Raw genomic sequence first — 18,683 nt, forward strand, 5'->3', positions numbered from 1 at the left:
ATCAGTAACAACTAGAATGTTGTTAAGGCAGTGTGTAAAACACCTTCAAGATAAAGACAGTTATAAATTTATAGGATCATCTTGATGTTTTTAATAAATTAGCTATGGATCTTACTCATGTTGATACCAAAGTGGGAGATGAAGAACTAGCGTTCACTCTACTGTTTTCATTATCACCGGCGTACAAAGACGTAGTTAATTCAATGATGAGGTGGTCACGTTACAGATGGTAAGACAACAATTGAATTCAGATGAACTAAGAAACCATATCAATAATGGTGAGAAACAGGATCATGGTGAGGATTTGACGGTTAGAGCTCGCTCGAGCCAAAGAGGGAGAGGCAAATCAGTAGCTCGGTCAAAGTCTAGAAAAAGGGTGAGTAGGAAGGATGTTGAATGTTGGGGTTGTCATCAAAAGGGTCACTTTGAGAGGGATTACCTGAATAAGAAGATTGATAAAACAACATCCAGTGCATCTACCGTTCAGGTAGCTCAAACATCTGGAGAAGATTATGTGCTAAGTGCTTCAACAGATGACATTCAGACACACAAGTGAATTTTAGATTCAGCTTGTACCTTTCACATGTGCTTCAGAAAAGATTGGTTTACTAACTATGAGAAGACGAGTGGGACTGTACTTATGGGTAACGATGCAATATGTGAAATAACAGCCATTGGTTCAGCCCATATACGGTGTCATGACTGCATCATAAGAACATTGGCTAATGTTCGACATGTTCCTGATATAAAAAAGAATCTGATCTCTCTTGGTACTCTTGATGAGCTCGGATATAAGCATGCGGGTGAAGGTGGAATCCGCAAGGTGACCAAGAGTTTTCTGGTCATGTTAAAGGCCAAACTGGAGGGTGGTCTTTACGTACTTATGGGTAGCACCATTCTAGGTACTGCGAATGCTGCAACCTCACAGTTATCAGATGATGACAAGGCTAAGATGTGGCATATGAAATTAGGTCATATGAGTGAGAGGGGTTGGCAATTTTGAGCGGTGAGAAGATTAGTACACTTGATTTTTGTGAGCATTATGTCCTTGGAAAGCATAAACAGGTCACCTTTAGCACGGGCAAACACAAAACTGAAGGGATACCTGATTGCATTCATTTAGATTTATGGGGTCCATCTCAAGTTCCATCCAAGGGTGGAAAGAGGTATCTTCTTACTTTCATTGATAATTTTTCACGCAAGGTTTGGGTAAACTTCTTAAAGGCTAAAAGTGATGTCTTTGAGAATTTCAAAAATTGGAAGACATTAATTAAAAATCAATGTGACCAGAAAGATTAAGTGTCTTCAAACAGATAATGGCTTGGAGTTTTTCAATGAAGAGTTTGACAATTTTTGCAAGATTCATGGTGTATTGAGACATAGCACTGTTAGGCATACACCAAAATAGAATGGAGTAGCTGAAAGAATGAACCGCACTCTTCTTGAGAAAGCACGATGTATGCTCTCTAATGCCAAGGTGCCTAAGGAGTTGTGGGCGGAAGCAGTAAATACTGCTCGTTATTTTGTTAATCGTTCTCCAACATTGGCGAATGACTTCAAAACTCCAAATAATGTATGGTCAGGTAAACCGTCTAATTACTCGTACTTAAGAATCTTTGGATGCCCCTCATATTATCATGTAAGTGATGGAAAACTAGAACCTAGAGCTCGAAAAGGTCTATTTATAGGATATGCTGAAGGGGTAAAAGGATATAGAATATAGAGTTTAGATCCTCTTAAGTTTGTAATCAGTAGAGATATTACTTTTGATAAGGCCTCTATGCTTGATCCTAGAAAGAGTTCTGTTAAGTTTGCAGGACAGAGAGTTCTTACAACAGAAACGGAGGAGGAAAATGTGAAACTCACTAAACAGGAGAATCAAGTGACTCAGGTGAAGTCAGATAATGCAAAAGCTCACACAGTAGTACCTGAAGGTGAACCATACACTAGCTACTGGAAAGGACAAACAAACTCTGAAGCCTAATCCAAAATATTATCCTCAGCCTTCGCAAGATAATCATGTGGCCCATGCATTAGCTACTGTTGACACCTAATTTTGGCTCGTCGTGCTTAAAATTAACGTTTCGGGGAACCCTGATAGTTAAAAGAGCACGAAATACACTTTTTACATATTTTTTACATTTTTGATGATTTATTGATAATTTTCCTCATTTTAGGAGTTTTATCAATTTATTGTCATTTTTCAAGAATCATTATTCTTGTACATGTACAACGAACACTACCATTTTTGTGCAATTAATAATTATTTTTTAATTTTATAGCAGTACATTTTGATATCTTATACATTAATATTTATATTTTATACTTACATTATTATTTATACATGTATTAGTTAACTATATTTTAGAACAGTCCGTCAGTGTAGAGAAAATTGGAGCAATTTATTTTTAAACGCAGAGCAAAAATTCGATTAAGTCAAGGTCTCGTCACCTTTTTAAAAGTTGACATTTGAGGTGATGGGTTGGGTTCTTGATCCATTGGTTATTGTATTTTTACATAAGGGTTAAAGGGGTAAAGGGGACAAGAGAGGGAAGATAATTATTTTTTGGATAAAAGGGGGTGTTTGTTTATATTATAAGAAAATAGAGGGGTTAATTTAATTATTGGACACACACACAACACTTGAACACTCAGAATTTTTTTTCTCTCCTCTAAAACCTAAAACACATCTCCTCCTCCTCACTTCTTCACCCATAGCTACCGCCGACCCTCCATGTCGGAGCTGCGAGCTCCGGTGAACTTCTCACCACCACAGTCTCGCCCTTTCGCTCCCCCCTTCATCTTCCTCACCACACCTCCACCAAACAACTACAACCACCGCATAACCCCCTTCGTCTCCATTTTTGCTACTCCGGTGAACCGGAGCAGCCGCAAAACAGCCACCACCAACGACGCTTCAACCCACCTCCACCACCTGCCACGCTGCCGTTCCCATTTTTCCCTTTCCTCTTCTCCTTCGTTGTCCTCTCCCCACTGCTCCAGTGACGAGCAGCTGCGAACCACCACGCTCACCGCCACCTCGTCTCCCGCTCTCTCTCAAAGTGTTGCCTGAGCCTCGTCATTTTCATTCTCCGGTGAACAACCATCAACGGCGGGGGAGGAGCAGCCAGTAGCAACACTGCCTTCCTCCATGAGACCCATCCCCGACGAAACACCACGGCGATGACAATGTTCTCCATCTATTCTTACTACTTCTCACCTCCTTTTGGTTCTTTCTCACCTCCTTTTGGTTCTTTCTCACCTCCTTTTGGTTCTGTTTTTGTGCATATTTGTGAGCGTTACAGGTTCATCACTGTTTTACCTTTGACGTTACTGCTCTACGCCGCTGCTGCCATTGTTGGGATGTTTTTGAGCATTTTCCGGTGACTTCTATGTTGCCGGAGAATCTCCGTCTTGCTTCTTGTAACTATTTTTTGGCTTTTCCCCGCGACGTGCATGTGTTTCAATTTATCTGTTGCTGCTCTATTTTTGTTCACATGATAGATGCTCTTAATTTAGTTTGACTAATTTCATCAGTTTCTAGAAATTTCACAGCAAGTCGATTTGCTGGTTGTTTCGAATGATTTTAAATATTTCTCTCGCTAAATAAATGTTGGTTTGTGCTCAGAAATATTACTCCGGTGGTCAATAGTACTGTGATTAACCTTTTGCGGCCACCTGAGACCGCGGATGACACTTTTAACCTTTTATCATTTTACTTAAACTCATTTGGGCGAATACTAAACCCAAATGGCCGATGAGGAAATTTCCGTCGATTTCCAAGGCCTCCCATGTACAAAAGACGGGTTTTTTATTTTAAGTTTATTCATTATTTCTTTAATTCATTCGATAGTTATTTATTCTCTTACTAACACTTTTACTAAGTGTTTATACAGGTACCAGGAGATACATCCCGAAGACGACATTCGGAAGGAATCCGAAGACTTCATCAAATCACTGTTTCTATTTACTTTCCGCATTTTTTATAACTGTACCAAACATAAACTCATAGTATAGTGAAAACTTTATTTTTGGAATGACGGTTGATATATTTATTTACTTGTCTCCTTGTTTGTTAAACTTAAAATTGTCATTCACTTTAGGCAAGACTTAGACCGTCAATACTTCATAACTAGATTAAATTGACTTGGTATAAATACTTTGTTAAATAAATTCACACTTTTGACGATTAGGCAAAAATACTAGTCCATCCTTTATTTTATGTTCTTTATACACTCTTAATACAACTTACATTTTATATTGTTCGTGTATACTAATACATATTTTAATTAAGTTAAACCCACCTTTTGACGCTAGGCAAATATTAAGTCGTGCATTTATAAATCTTTTATTCTTTAGAGGCATTACACATTTTCACTCATTTTTTATCCACAATTCCTTATACTTATTTTTTACCAATACTTTTTACAATTATTTTGTTTCTTATTCTTTTGATAAGATATTCATTAAACAAACACTCTTTTTAACTAAACGGTAGAAATAAGTCGAATAAACTTCACTTTTCTGAGTAATTTCGTTATATAAAATCTTTACACCAATGAATATTCGTAAATTATTTTTACATTCTTTATGTACTAATATACCTAGTTATACAATTCTTTATACATTTTAAGTTTGACGTACACTCTTTTACACTTGAAATATGTTCTTTATATGTTTAATATATATACATTCTTTTAATATACATAGACGTACATTCTTTATATCCTTGATATATTTATTTTTACATAGTCTTACATTTTTTTTATATATATTCTTAATATAGTTACACATTCTTTACACTAACATATATATACACTCTTTGTACTAACAGATATACTTTTATACTTACGAGGTACATTCTCTTTATACTCTTTTATATATTCTTTTTTACTATACATTCTTTATGAATACTTGATATGAATACATTTTTTATACACTATACATACTTAGGATGTTATCACATAGTGTAGCTTTTCATGAAGTCATAACATTTTGAAAACAGGTAATAATAATGATAAACAGATAGATAATCCCCCTCTAGTGTTCAGTTAAGCTAAGTCTAAGGACTGTCTTTGGGCAGGCTCTGAGGGATGCTTAATACCTTCCCCTCGGGGTAAATAAAACCCTTATCTAGAATCTTATAGGTTTCGTGGACAAAAAATGGAGTAGACACACAAATACATATAGGTTTCCTATTTTTCCTTAAAAATTAGGTGGCGACTCTAACCCTTTTAAAACCAGTTAGAAGAACCGTGAAGTTGCAAACTATCTTGGACCCCCGTTCAAAATAGGGCGTAACAGCTACTATCGAGGAGGAAATAAAGGATCTGGAACCCTCAAGCTATACAGAAGCTACTATGTGTGATGAAGCTGATCAATGGCATTTAGCCATGACCGAAGAGATGGAGTCTCTGCACAAGAACCAGACATGAGATTTGGTGAGTCTACTAAAGAGGAAGAGAACTGTTGGTTGTAAATAGGTCTTCAGAAAAAAAAGATGGCATTCCGGTTGTAGAAGATGCTAAATACAAAACAAGATTGGTTGCTAAGGGATTTTGTCAGAAGGAGGGAATCTACTACAATGAGATTTTATCACCAGTCGTGAAGCTCAATTCATTTATTGCTAGCTTTGGTTGCCCATTATGACTTGAAGCTTCATCAGCTTGATGTCAAAACTGCATTCTTACATGGTGAACTTGAAGAGGTGATCTTCATGAATCAGCTCGAGGGTTTACTTATTGAAGGAAAAGAAGACCAGGTTTGTCAATTGAAGAAATCTTTGTCTGGTTTGAAACAATCACCACGACAGTGGTACAAGAGATTGATGTGTTCATGATTACTAAAGGTTTCTCGAGAAGTGCATTTGATAGCTGCATGTATCACATGACGGTATCTAGTAATTCAAATTTTTATTTACTAGTATATGTTGATGGTATGCTTATTGTTGCTAATAGTATGATAGACATAAATGATTTGAAGAAACTGCTAAGTAAGGAGTTTGACATGAAAGATTTAGGTGAAGCTAAGAAAATCCTTGGAATGGAGATTCACAAGAAGAACGGTGAGGTACATCTCTCACAGAAAAAGTATATTGAGAAGGTAGTTCAGAGGTTTGGCACGAATAAATGTAAACCCGTTACTTTACTGTTAGCACAACAGTTTAGACTTTCTTCTTTTATGGCACCGTAATCAAAGGAAGAGGTAGAGTACATGTCAAAAATTCCTTATTCTAGTGCAGTTGGTAGCATTATGTATGTTATGGTTTGCACTTAGACTGATATTGCTCAAGCAGTGAGTGTGATAAGTCAATTCATGTCTAATCCAGGTAAGACACATTGGGAAGCAATTAAGTGGATATTGAGATATCTTAAAGGTTCTTCGAATGTTGGTCTAACTTTTTGTAGGATGAGAAATGAAGGCTTCTCGGTCCTTGGTTATGTGGATTCTGATTTTGCTGATGATTTTGATAGAAGGAGATCAACAATAGGCTATATCTTTACTCTTGTAGGTATTGCCATAAGTTGGAAGGCAACTGTCCAGTCTATAGTTGTTTTGTCTACAACAGAAGTTGAATATATGGCAGCAGCAGAAGCAGTAAAGGAGGCTATATGGTTGAAATGTTTGGTGTCAGAATTAAGCAGGGTTCAACATGAACCAACTCTAAAATGTGATAGCCAGAGTGCTATTCACTTGATAAAAAATCAGAGATTTCATGATCGCACCAAACATATGATATAAGATTCCATTTTATTCGTGTTGTTGTTGAACAAGGCACAATTAAGGTCTTAAAGGTTGACACAAAGGACAACGCAGCAGATATGTTGACCACAGTGGTTCCTCTTGTCAAGTTCAGTCATTGTATGAATTTGATGGGAGTTCGCATCAACTGATGCGCCGGGATAGAGAATGGCAGGGCAAGGTAGAGCTACTAGTATGTACAAGGTTTCAGTTAGTGTCTCTGGTTTCCTACACAGAGTTAGCTCACGTAGGCTTAGAGACATTGGACTGAATGACGTTCATATGGAAGCTCGAAATTCATCTCAAGGTGGAGATTGTGAAGTTGAGAAGATATTCAAGCCAATTCCTACTCAAAAGCGGAAAGAAATAAAAGGAAACTTTTTCTTTGTTAGTTTTCGAGTGTTATTGGGAATTTAGATCTTTCTAGGAAAGGATTAGACCTAGTAGTATAAAATATAAAACCTAAAAGGATTCAATCTTGTAACTTACTTTCTCCCTTGATATTAATAAAAGTGCCGGTCGTTCTCCGTGGGCTAGGATCACATCGATCTGAACCACGTTAATTACTATGTTTTTATCGTTTCCGCGCTAACATAAACCATCAATGTGGATACTATCACTGATAACAAAGAAGCAATAGCTGGTAGCCAGAATAGTTTCTTATTCCTTTTACCCGGCAATATTTCAAGTGGCCTATCTATTAATGAACCAAACAGGAAAAAATCGCCAAAATGTATCAATGAAAAACGCGTACACCTTATTATTACTTACTATAAAAGAATAGCGATACAAGTACTTCTTCATCATTCAAGGTAAAATACAAACTCCTTTGTTTTCTCTGTTAACACCAAAATCAATTTCACAAACACATTAGAAGTAGAAATATTTTGTTTCTTCTACCTATTTTATTGAGGTCTTGCATGACTATTATATAAAATGTATACTTGTATTTCAGTTCTCATTTTCTTCTTTTGAAAAAACAAAAAATCTCAAGAGGAGTGGAGGTTGATCGTTACACATTAAAACTTATTCTATGTAAGGTTATACGATAATTTTCATTCCTTAATAGTTAATGGTTTCACCTAGTCATTTATTTCAGTTCAATTTTTTTTTGGATATTTTAGGTAAACATAATCCTAGTGCTATTTATTTTAATGTTTTTCCTTTAAAGATTTTAGCATGTTATTAATTTTAGAGATATGATTTTGGACCATGCACAAAGTGGGAATCGGTACCACCAAAGGATGTATGGATGTACAGCGGATGAAGCTGCTCCTCCCTTAAGCAGAGGTCTCGAGTTCGAGCCTTGGGTATGAAAAAATCCTTGGTAGGGAGCGCTCCCCCCCCCCCCCCCCCCGAATGGGGCCCTACGCAGCACGAATCCGGATAAAGTCGGCCTCCAATACGGGTACTGGACACCAAGTGGGAAGCCAAAAGAAAAAGTGGGGAATTGGTCCTTGATTTTCTTTTACTATATGTTTATAAACCTTTGATTCTTATCCTCTCTCTTTTTTCACGTGGCATCATGTCCCCTCATTCAGGTTAATTTCGATTTGCGCCTGAAAGTTTCATTTTGGAGGTATAACGATCCCTACCTTAGGTAACTCTATTTTCAGGGCTCAAAATAAAAATCTTTTGGAGGAATTAATTACCGCCACAACCTCTGGTGATTTGTTATCGTTGATCTCTGGAAATTGCATTACGATAATTTTACAACTCAGGTTGGAATCAAGGAAGCATTTTTCATGCACTTAGATAGTTGTCATTGAAATTAACAATTTTTAGATAGATTGACTTGGGTTATGTCAAAATTGTCCCGCCCAAACTACAGAACTTGAACGGATTGGATTAATCATATTTTTATAAGCTAATTTTATCTTTCATAACTAAATATATTTGAGTGAACTAATACAAATCAATTCGACAAGGTCAAATGGAGCAACATATCAGAGAAGAAGGAGGGGACGGAGAAAGCAGTGTTGTCATGCAAAACCAGCAAGACGACTCTTTACAAGAAAATAACCAACATAACCTGGAAGACCAAAATTCAATTAACTTTGAAGTAGTCAGATGATCATTCTAATGTGCTAAATTTTCATATGATAATTTATTGAGTAGTATATTACCATTTGAAGTTATCAGTCTCCCTCTTTTTACTTTCGCTTTATTCTCTTTTTCTTTTTACATAGTGCTAGACAACAGAGGAATTTTTGGATGAGAGGTCATTACAAGAACTCATCCAAATGCTATCAGACGATCTTGTACCAAGGTGGACTTCTTGACTTATTGTCTTTGCTACTTTAGTTTAGAATCTGTGTGGTTTAACTGATTAAAATTAAGGTTGATAATTATCACATATTGAAAAATAATTTTAGGTGCAGTGGCGAATTCATCAGGTTGACAAGATTGTCTGATAGCATTTGCATGAGTTCTTGTAATGACCTCTCATCAAAAAATTCCTCTGTTGTCTAGCATTATGTAAAAACAAAAAGAGAATAATGTGAAAATAAAAAGAGGGAGAGTGATAACTTTAAATGGGAATATACTACTCAATAAATTATCATATGAAAATTGAACACATTAGAAGTATCATCTTACTGCTTCAGAGTTAATTGAATTTTGGTCTTCCAGGTTATGTTGGTTATTTTCTTGTAAAGAGATGTCTTGCTGGTTTTGCATGACAACACTGCTTTCTCCGTCCCCTCCTTCTTCTCCGATAAGTTGCTCCATTTTGACCTTATCGAATTGATTTGTCTTAGTTCACTCAAATATATTTAGTTATGAAAGATAAAATTAGCTAATAAAAATATGATTAACCCAATCCATTCAAGTTCTGTAGTTTGGGCGGGACAATTTTGACATAACCCAAGTCAATCTATCTAAAAATTGTTAATTTCAATAACAACTATCTAAGTGCATGAAAAATGCTTCCTTGATTCCAACCTGAGTTGTAAAATTATCGTAATGCAATTTATCAACAATAAGAAATCACCGGAGGTTGTTGCGGTAATTAATTCCTCCAAAAGATTTTTATTTTGAGCCCTGAAAATAGAGTTACCTAAGGTAGGGATAGTTATACCTCCAAAATAAAACTTTCAGGCGCAAATCCAAATTAATCCGAATGAGGGTACATGACGCCACGTGAAGAAAAAGAGAGGATAAGAATCAACGATTTATAAACATATAGTAAAAGAAAAACAATGACCAAGTTCCCACTTTTTTTTTTTTGGCTTCCCACTTGGTGTCCAGTACCCATATTGGAGCCCGACTGTATCCGAATTCGTGCCGCGTAGGGCCCCATTTGGGAGGGGGGGGGGGGGGGGGGAAGCGCTCCCTACCAAGGATTTTTTCATACCCAAGACTTAAACTCGAGACCTCTGATTAAGAGAGGAGCAGCTGCATCCGCTGCACCACATCCTTTGGTGGTACCAACTTCCCACTTGGTGCATTGTCCAAAATCATATCTCAAGAATTAATAACATGGTAAAATCTTTAAAGGGAAAACATCAAAATAAATAGCACTAGAATTATGTTTACCTAAAATATCCAAAAAGAATTAAACTGATAAAAACAACTAGGTGAAACCATTAAGGAATGAAAATTAACGTATAAACCTTACATAGAACAAGTTTTAATGTGTAACGACCAACCTCCACTCCTCTTGAATTTTTTTATTTTTTTATTTTTTTAAAAAGAAGCAAATGAGATGTGAAATATAAGTATACATTTTATATAATAGTCGTGCAAGACTTCAATAAAATAGAGTAGAAGAAACAAAATTTTCCATTACCTTTTTCTACTTCTAATGTGTTTGTGAAATTGATTTTGGTGTTAACAGAGAAAACAAGGAGTTTATATTTTACCTTGAATGATGATGTAGTGTTTGTATCGCTGTGTGTCAGTGTCACGCGTTTTTTCTTTTTAACAGGAGATATGCGAATCACGCGTTTTTTCTTTTTTCGTTAAGGAGTCATGCGTGTCACGCGTTTTTTTTTTTTTTTTTAAATAAGGAGATATGTTTATCAAGCCTTTTTCTTTTTTGTTAAGGAGATATGCGTGCCACGCATTTTTTCTTTTTTTGTTAACGAGATATGCGTGTCACACATTGTTTCATTATTTGATAAGGAGATATGCGTGTCGCGCATTTTTTCTTTTTCTTTTTTTCTTTTTTTGTTAAGGAGATATGCGTCACGCTTTTTTTTTTGATAAGCAGATATGTGTGTCACGCGTTTTTTTCTTTTTTTTAATAAGGAAATATGCGTGTCACGCATTTTTTTTTTGATAAGCAGATATGTGTGTCACGCGTTTTTTTCTTTTTTTAATAAGGAAATATGCGTGTCACGCATTTTTTCTTTGTTTTTTTTTTTTTTTGGGGGGGGGGGGGGGGGGGGGTTGTGGTTAAGGAGATATACACGTTGTTGACACCCAATTTTGTCCCTCATTTATTTAATTTTTATTAACTCGGGCGTCTAAATTTACTGACGAGCTAAATACTTTATTTTCACTACTATTCTTTTCGCTACTTTTATTTTCAACATTACGAGCATTACTTTATCACAAATTTTAAATGTTCGTCATCGTTTCATTTTCGGGTGGACTCGTTAAATTAATTACAAGACAACACTTTGTTAAAACCTTATTTTTTCTACATATTAATTATTAATTGTCTTCACATAGTATATATTGTACTAGTTATTAAATTAGAAGCCCAAAATTATTTAAATGAAGGAGGAAGGATCAACAATTTTCAGCCAAATAAATGGCCCAAATTATCAGCCCATACTCTAATTAATTCAGACCAGCCCACATCATTCCCCTACCCAAAATAATTCAGCCCACTACCCTTTTACCCGGTCCAGCCCAAAAACTTACCATGACCCGACCCGACTCGGTTCAAGCCCATCCCTTTATTTCCTAAACCTAATCCCTTTCTCTTTCTCTTTCTTTTCCCCTTTTCTCCGCCTCTTTCTCTTTCTTTTCTCCTTCTTTTCCGCCTCATCTCCCTCGTCTCACTCACCCCACCACCGCCGCTCCTCTTCCCTTTTTCCCCACCACGCCGTCTCTCTCATACGCTCCTCTCTTTGCCTCAATTACAAATGAAACCCTATAAATATAATCTTGGGGGAATCGTTTTGAGGGGGGATTATTCAACGTTTGAAAGGATCTGGAACCAAAGATTCCCTACAAAACACAATTTTGAATCATCAAAGATAGCATTATTCGAAAAAAAAGAACAACCAATAATCACTTTTCTTGGTTGGAAACTTTTGTTACTTTAATCGGGTTCTTCGAGTTCGAGTTTGTCGCGTTCGAGTATAGATTCGAAGCCTCGACATCCCGTTCACTGCACACAAAAAAGGTGAATCTTGATACGTTTCTCATTTTCGGTCTTTAGTTTTTGCTCTGGTCAGTTAATTATGTAGTTTCCTTGTCGTCGTGTTGTCTGTTTGATGTTTGGATGCTGTTAGGATAGGTTGGTATTTGGTAAACCGAATTTGAAAGATGTATACTGTAGTTTGGATGCTTAGACTGAATTTCCAGGACTTAGAATCTGTTTAAAGCCGAATATACATAGGATCTACAGTAGGTATATATTCGATATACATCCGGTATACACACCATGGTGTGTATATCTTAGGTATCGTGTTAGTACTTTGTTGAATCTTATAATGTTGTTTGAAGTCACCTGTTGATGCCATCTTTTAGTCATGTGCCGTATAATCTAGATGTGATTTTGTATGCTTGCTTCATCACATGTATGATTGTTTGCTTCTGTTCGTGTCTGCTGGAGCTGATGTTTAAACTTTATGAGAACGAGTGAACCCGAATGTTGTCTGGTTTCAGTTCATTAAAAAGAATTTCCTATAAAAGCCTATATGAAAAGAGAGTTGGTCTCAGACATCCATTTCATCTTGTTTGGTATTTAATTTCTGCTTCGTGTTCGTATGATTAGTTTAGCTCATTTGGTAGATGTTGTTTAGTTTGGCATACTAGTTTATTCGATTAGTATATTTTTTTTCAAACCAGATTAGTTGTATTTGATCCTGCATTATCTCACTATTAGCTCAGTTGCCAGAATGGTTAATCTCAATCTGCCACCTAACATGTTTAGCTTATTGTCTTGGCTAATTATTAGACTAGCCTTGTTGTATTTTCTAGTTTAATCTGAGTTTCTGCTTCATGATTGTTGCTATGTGTGTAAATCAGTTCATTTTCTTGATACTGTTTGGTTTAGTCTAAACCTATCCATGCCCAATTTAGCTAGTCTGCGAGCCTGTTCAGGTTTCCTCCCTGTTTAGTGCGACTGGTAGTCTGTTCGAGTATGTGTAGTCACTTATCTACGACTGTTCAGGTTGTTTGTATTTAAATGTTGCTTAGTTTGGTTAAATTGAAGTCAAATATAGTTTATTCAAGTCAAGTATGAATCAGTAGGAATTCTGTCATCTCCCAGCCTCTGTCTCAACAGCCATTAACGATTTTATTTCAGTATTGCGATTGAAAACTTTAGGCTTACATTCGAATAAAGTTGTGCAAAGCTGATAATCTTGTTTGGATGAAGTTCTTTCGGGAACTTGAACCAAATCAGAAATCATGTGAAGTGTCCGTAAGAAAATGTTTATTTGGTTTCACTTTTGAAGTATGATATAAGGAAATCTCTGTGACTATTCCTACCCTTTTAATAATCTATCTGTGCTATTTGGATTGTGCTAATTGGATCACTGCACTCTTCTCAACTTAACACTATGTCACTCTGTTCCATTCGTATGTCATATCTCATGTTCTGGACTTAAGTTGGCCATGCTTCTTCTGTATATGGTTTGTGACTGTTTTCTTCGGTACCGTGATCAACTTTCCATCAATTTGTGATCTTATGCCTAGTTTATAGCTCTTTCAAATGCATCCATATATCATACTACCTTAATTTTAAATCAGTCTTTGATCTCTCTATGCATTTCTTGTTAATTCTTCACATTTGCTTCTTTCTAGTCCCACCATGACTAAATCTATGTCTCCTAATGCTATCATGACTGTTCTGTTGCCTTTAAGTGTGTCACCGCATGTATTGCTCTGTCATGGATTCGATTGACTCCCTCTGCTGTTGTTGGCATATATACATCTTGTCCTTATTCTGCACTCTATCTGAAGAATGTCTTGTATATTTTCACTTTAATGTTTTTTTGTATATTTTCACTTTACTAATCCTTTTATTTCGTTTTATGCATGACCACCGCGTGCGAGTCCTAGGAACTTGTCATTTCCCACATTCGGTGTTGGGTTAAAAGCCCAACATGAAATTCTCTCCCCATCAGCCCAATCCGCAGCCAAACAAGGAAAAAATAAACATCTGGGCCAAAGCCCAACAGACAGAGACAGCCCACAACAACATATGAATAAAATCTGCTGGGCCGAAGCCCAACAGTAGCGGACATCAGCATTCCTTAATGGGCTGATCCCATTTACATCATACCTATTCCTCTATTTTTATTTTTTGTGTGCATTTGATGTGTATTGTATGACTAACATTTTTTTTCCTTGTTTGTTAATTTAGATAAACCTTAGTGACGTTAAGGGTTTTAGTTTAGTAATGGGTAGTTAAATCCACAAAATTACATTCACTTCTATTTTCTAAACTATCTATAGTATCTATAACATCTATTCGAGTAATTGATTTTCAAATAATATGACTATATATTTTTGAGTTAAATGAATCATCTTTCATTCTTACTATCTCATGAATTTCAAAACGTCGTTAAATAGGAATCCAATTGTATTTTTATAAACATTTTCAAGATTTACCCAATTATACATAATTTTAGCCGAAATTTGTTAAATAAAGAATGATAAAAACGGAAAGAAATTCATGGCCTTTTCATCATATTTAAGAACATAAATCCAGGCATTCATATTCATATAATATCATTTTTACTTAAAGATCACTTTTATCAAATTATCTTTTAAAAGGCTATTATTCATAGGAAAATCATCCTATTTTCTACAAATTTTATTTTTTGAATAACATTACAATATTTTTCATTCAGGGCCTTAGCAATATCTTTAAGTATCATTTAACATTTAGAATCTTCTCTTACGCAAATTATTATGTTTTCCACAAGTATTATTTTAAACAATACACTTTCGTTTAAAACCTTAACAACATTTATAAGTCGTATTTTAAAATAGCATTAGAAGTATTCTTTTATACAAATTATTACTTTCTACAAATCCTATTTTTTCAAACAACATTTCTATATATCTATCTGTAACTTTAGCTATATTTATAAAGCTATTTTCTTTTCTATAATACTATATTTACACTTAGCCTGATTAATTATAAGTCCGGTCGGTTAACCATTGTTAATGGGTCTTAAAGGGTGCCTGATACCTTCCTTTTAGACTAATTGAACCTTTACCTAGAATCTTAAAGTTTCGCAGACCTTAAACAGAGCTAAATTAAAAAATAACTTTAATAAACTTTAGGTGTCCTAATTCACCATAAATAATTAGGTGGCGACTCCGTAAAATAAACAAGAAAACAGGAATCACCAATGTGTTGTACTCTAATTTAATCCGGTTAAAATGGGGTATAACACACGTCACACATTTTTTTGTTTTTGTTAAGGAGATATGCGTGTCACACGTTTTTCTTTTGTTGATAAGGAGATATGCATGTCATGTGTGTACTAATATTCTTTTGACAACCAGGCAAAAGAAAGATTATGCATTTATTATGAAGTCATATTGGGTGATTTAGTGTGAATTTTTCTCGTGAACTAATATATTGAAGACCTTTGTGCCGATTGAGCACTAGAGGTACCACTCTTAAGAGCCTCGTGTGTTGTCTTGTGAGCATGACTTGGGTCAGCCTTGCAAGCAATGGTCTATTGGTCTATATGTGCACTAGTGGGACAACACCGCACTATGCAGGTAGGAAGCATGTTGTGGGGGCAATGTTTGGTAATGTCTGGCAATGTCTTAAGTGTTGGGTGTGCAAACAAAGTACTACATTGGTAGCTGAAAAGAAAAAAGAACTATTTATAAGGTTTTGGATACTCTTAATGGTGTGAGGCCTTTTGGGGAAAACCGTGCGGGATTGGCCCAAAGCGAATAATATCACACCATGTTAAGAGTATCTTTGGGTCGTTTTAGCCAACAACTGGTATCAGAGTCAATGGTTTAGCGGGACAAGTATGAAGATGGTGAAGTATGGCGTAGGCCTTCTTAGTGTCTTTGCCCGTCTATGGGCCGGTTTATGACCATAACTTTGAAGACACATACACAACATGTGGGTGGCACACAAACATGTTTAATCTCTAACCCGTGAATTATGGTAATGAGCCATGTGGAACTTAGTTCGAGGGAGAGATTGTTGGGTGTGCGAACAAAGTACCACATTTGTAGCTGAAAAGGAAAAAGAACAACTTATAAGGTGTTGGATACTCTTAATGGTGTGAGACCTTTTGGGGAAAACCGTGCGGGCTTGCTCAAAGCGGATAATATCACATCATATTAAGAGTATCTTTCGACCGTTTTAGCCAACATTAAGACCATTGTCAGCAGTATTATATGAAAGATGCATATGACAAAGTCCGAGGGCTTAAGATTTTTGCCCTACTCAATACCACAATAATTATTTCTTTATCTTATTGAAAGGAAATAAAACAACACTATAACCAAATTTACTACTAAATTTATACAACAGAAAAGGGTCAGATTTGCCCTTGTACTATCATAAATAAGCTATATTTGTCCTTCGTTATATCTTTTCAATATATTTGCTCTTGCCATCCAACTTTAGGGCCATATTTGCCCTTGTACTCTAAAAAAAGATCATATTTATCCCTACTCAGTTAAATCCTCATGTCCACCTTGATTTTCCTATGTCACGCCTATGTGGATTTTTTTTCAATTAAATCTAATTAACCATTTAGATTATTTTAACCCGCCCGTCCAACCCACTAAAAAGTTAATGAAATAATCTTTCTTTCATCTAGTTCCCCCCTGCCGTGAGTCTCTACACCTCCGACGACTCTTCTCCCCTCTTTATCAATTTCTAATTCCTTGCTGAATTCAGATTCACCTCCTTCTCTTTTAATCATTTAGTTCTCCACTTCCAAATTGTCATTTCGTAAGAAGTTCTCCACATAATTATATTTTCCTAAAAAGCGCATTTTCCTCCATGTAACACTTCCAGTGCTATTTCATACAAAGTCTCACTGGATTTTAGTTTCTTTGTCCTGAATATGGAAATCCAGCCGTGCTACAACAGTCAAGGCTTTAAATACATGTTTCTTAGTTTTTGTTTTTCATAGAACAGAAAATTGCAATACTGGACTCTCAACTCCAAAAACAGTAAAATTAATTGAATGAAGAATAAACTTGAATCTAAATGTAAAAATTAAGTACTTTTCAATCTAAGACACCGATGGCCAAGATCTGACGTCTAAAAAGTCAAAACTGACCAATCACCATGATAAATTATTTCATCAATTTTCAGTGGGTTAGTGGGACGGGTCAAGCAGGCGGGTTAAAAGAGCTTAAATGGTTAAGTGGATTTAATTCAAAAAAAAGCCACGAAGGCGCCATGTAGGCGCAACATAGAAAAATCAAGGTGGACATGAAGATTTAACTAGGTAGGGATAGATATGACCTTTTTTTAGAATACAGGGGCAAAAATGACCTTAAAGTTGGATGACAAGGACAAATATGTTGAAAAAGTATAAGAAAGGGCAAATATAGCTTATTTCTGAGAGTACAAGGGCAAAACTAACACTTTTCCGTTTTAAACAACAACAGCATGCCCAGTGTAATCTCATAAAACTCAATACATCTGAAATAAAAACACCGGAAAAACAAAGCCTAACATAATCCCCTTATAATTGCGCAATTCACACAAGTAAAAATTAACAACGGTAAATAAAGAAGTTATCTTTTGACGCTTCCGTGAGAGAAATTGGTCTTTTGTTAGCGATTTGAAATTATTAGGGTTTTTAATTGCTTCTTCTTTGGTTTCTTTGCCCATTATTTCTTCTATTGTCAGGTCGGGTCGGGTCCGCCTATTTAAGGAAAAAAAATTATGGAAATGCAACTGATGCAAAAATAAGAAAGCTTTATGCAAAACTTAATGGAGAATTTTGAGAAACGAAAGCAGTAAAAAGAAAATGAAGAAGGAATGTATTGTTTAATTCACAGGAGCAGCACAACCTTAGATCGATGAGTTCTAGAAGAATGTATCGCTTTAATTTTGGAGGTGAAAACGGGTTGGGCCAGGTCAGGCATAGGTTTGGGTTTTAATTAAGCTGAATTAAACTGTGGGATCAATTACAAAGGGGAAAATAACGCTCTATGTCTATTTGGAGAAAATATTTACCCGAGATGACCCTCTTATACATTATTATACACTTTTATACAAGATTGATATATTGTCTACATTAAGTGTATAATGTTACATATCGTAGTATAAATATGTTGCAAAAAACAAAGTTTGCTATTCATATGTAAATTAAAAATATAAGTAAGTGGATGTAATATTTTATGCTGGATCTTATATTATAGAGATTATCCCATTAAAAAATATCACGTGGCTTTTTAAAGAATCAAATTTGATCTTTTAGTTTGAAGCACAGGGGTGCTAATTACGGTTTGATTGAAAATCGATCCAAACCCCAAACCGAACCGAACCAAGCTTATTAAATAAATTGTGTGGTTTTGATTGGCTTGGTTTTAATTTTTTTTAAAATCAATAATATTTTGTTTGATTTTGTTTTACCTAAAGCAAACGAAGAAAAAACCAAACCAAACGGGTAAAATAATATACACTATTTTTTTATATATATATACACAACATATTAATTTTTATAGATAGTTTAAATACTTTATTTACTTTTTCATCAATTTTTTTTTGTCTCTCTTAGGCTAATGAACTTTAAACCTTAAGCCCATTT

Source organism: Lycium barbarum, chromosome 7 (genome assembly GCF_019175385.1).
Source record: "Lycium barbarum isolate Lr01 chromosome 7, ASM1917538v2, whole genome shotgun sequence".
Lineage (NCBI taxonomy): Eukaryota > Viridiplantae > Streptophyta > Magnoliopsida > Solanales > Solanaceae > Lycium > Lycium barbarum.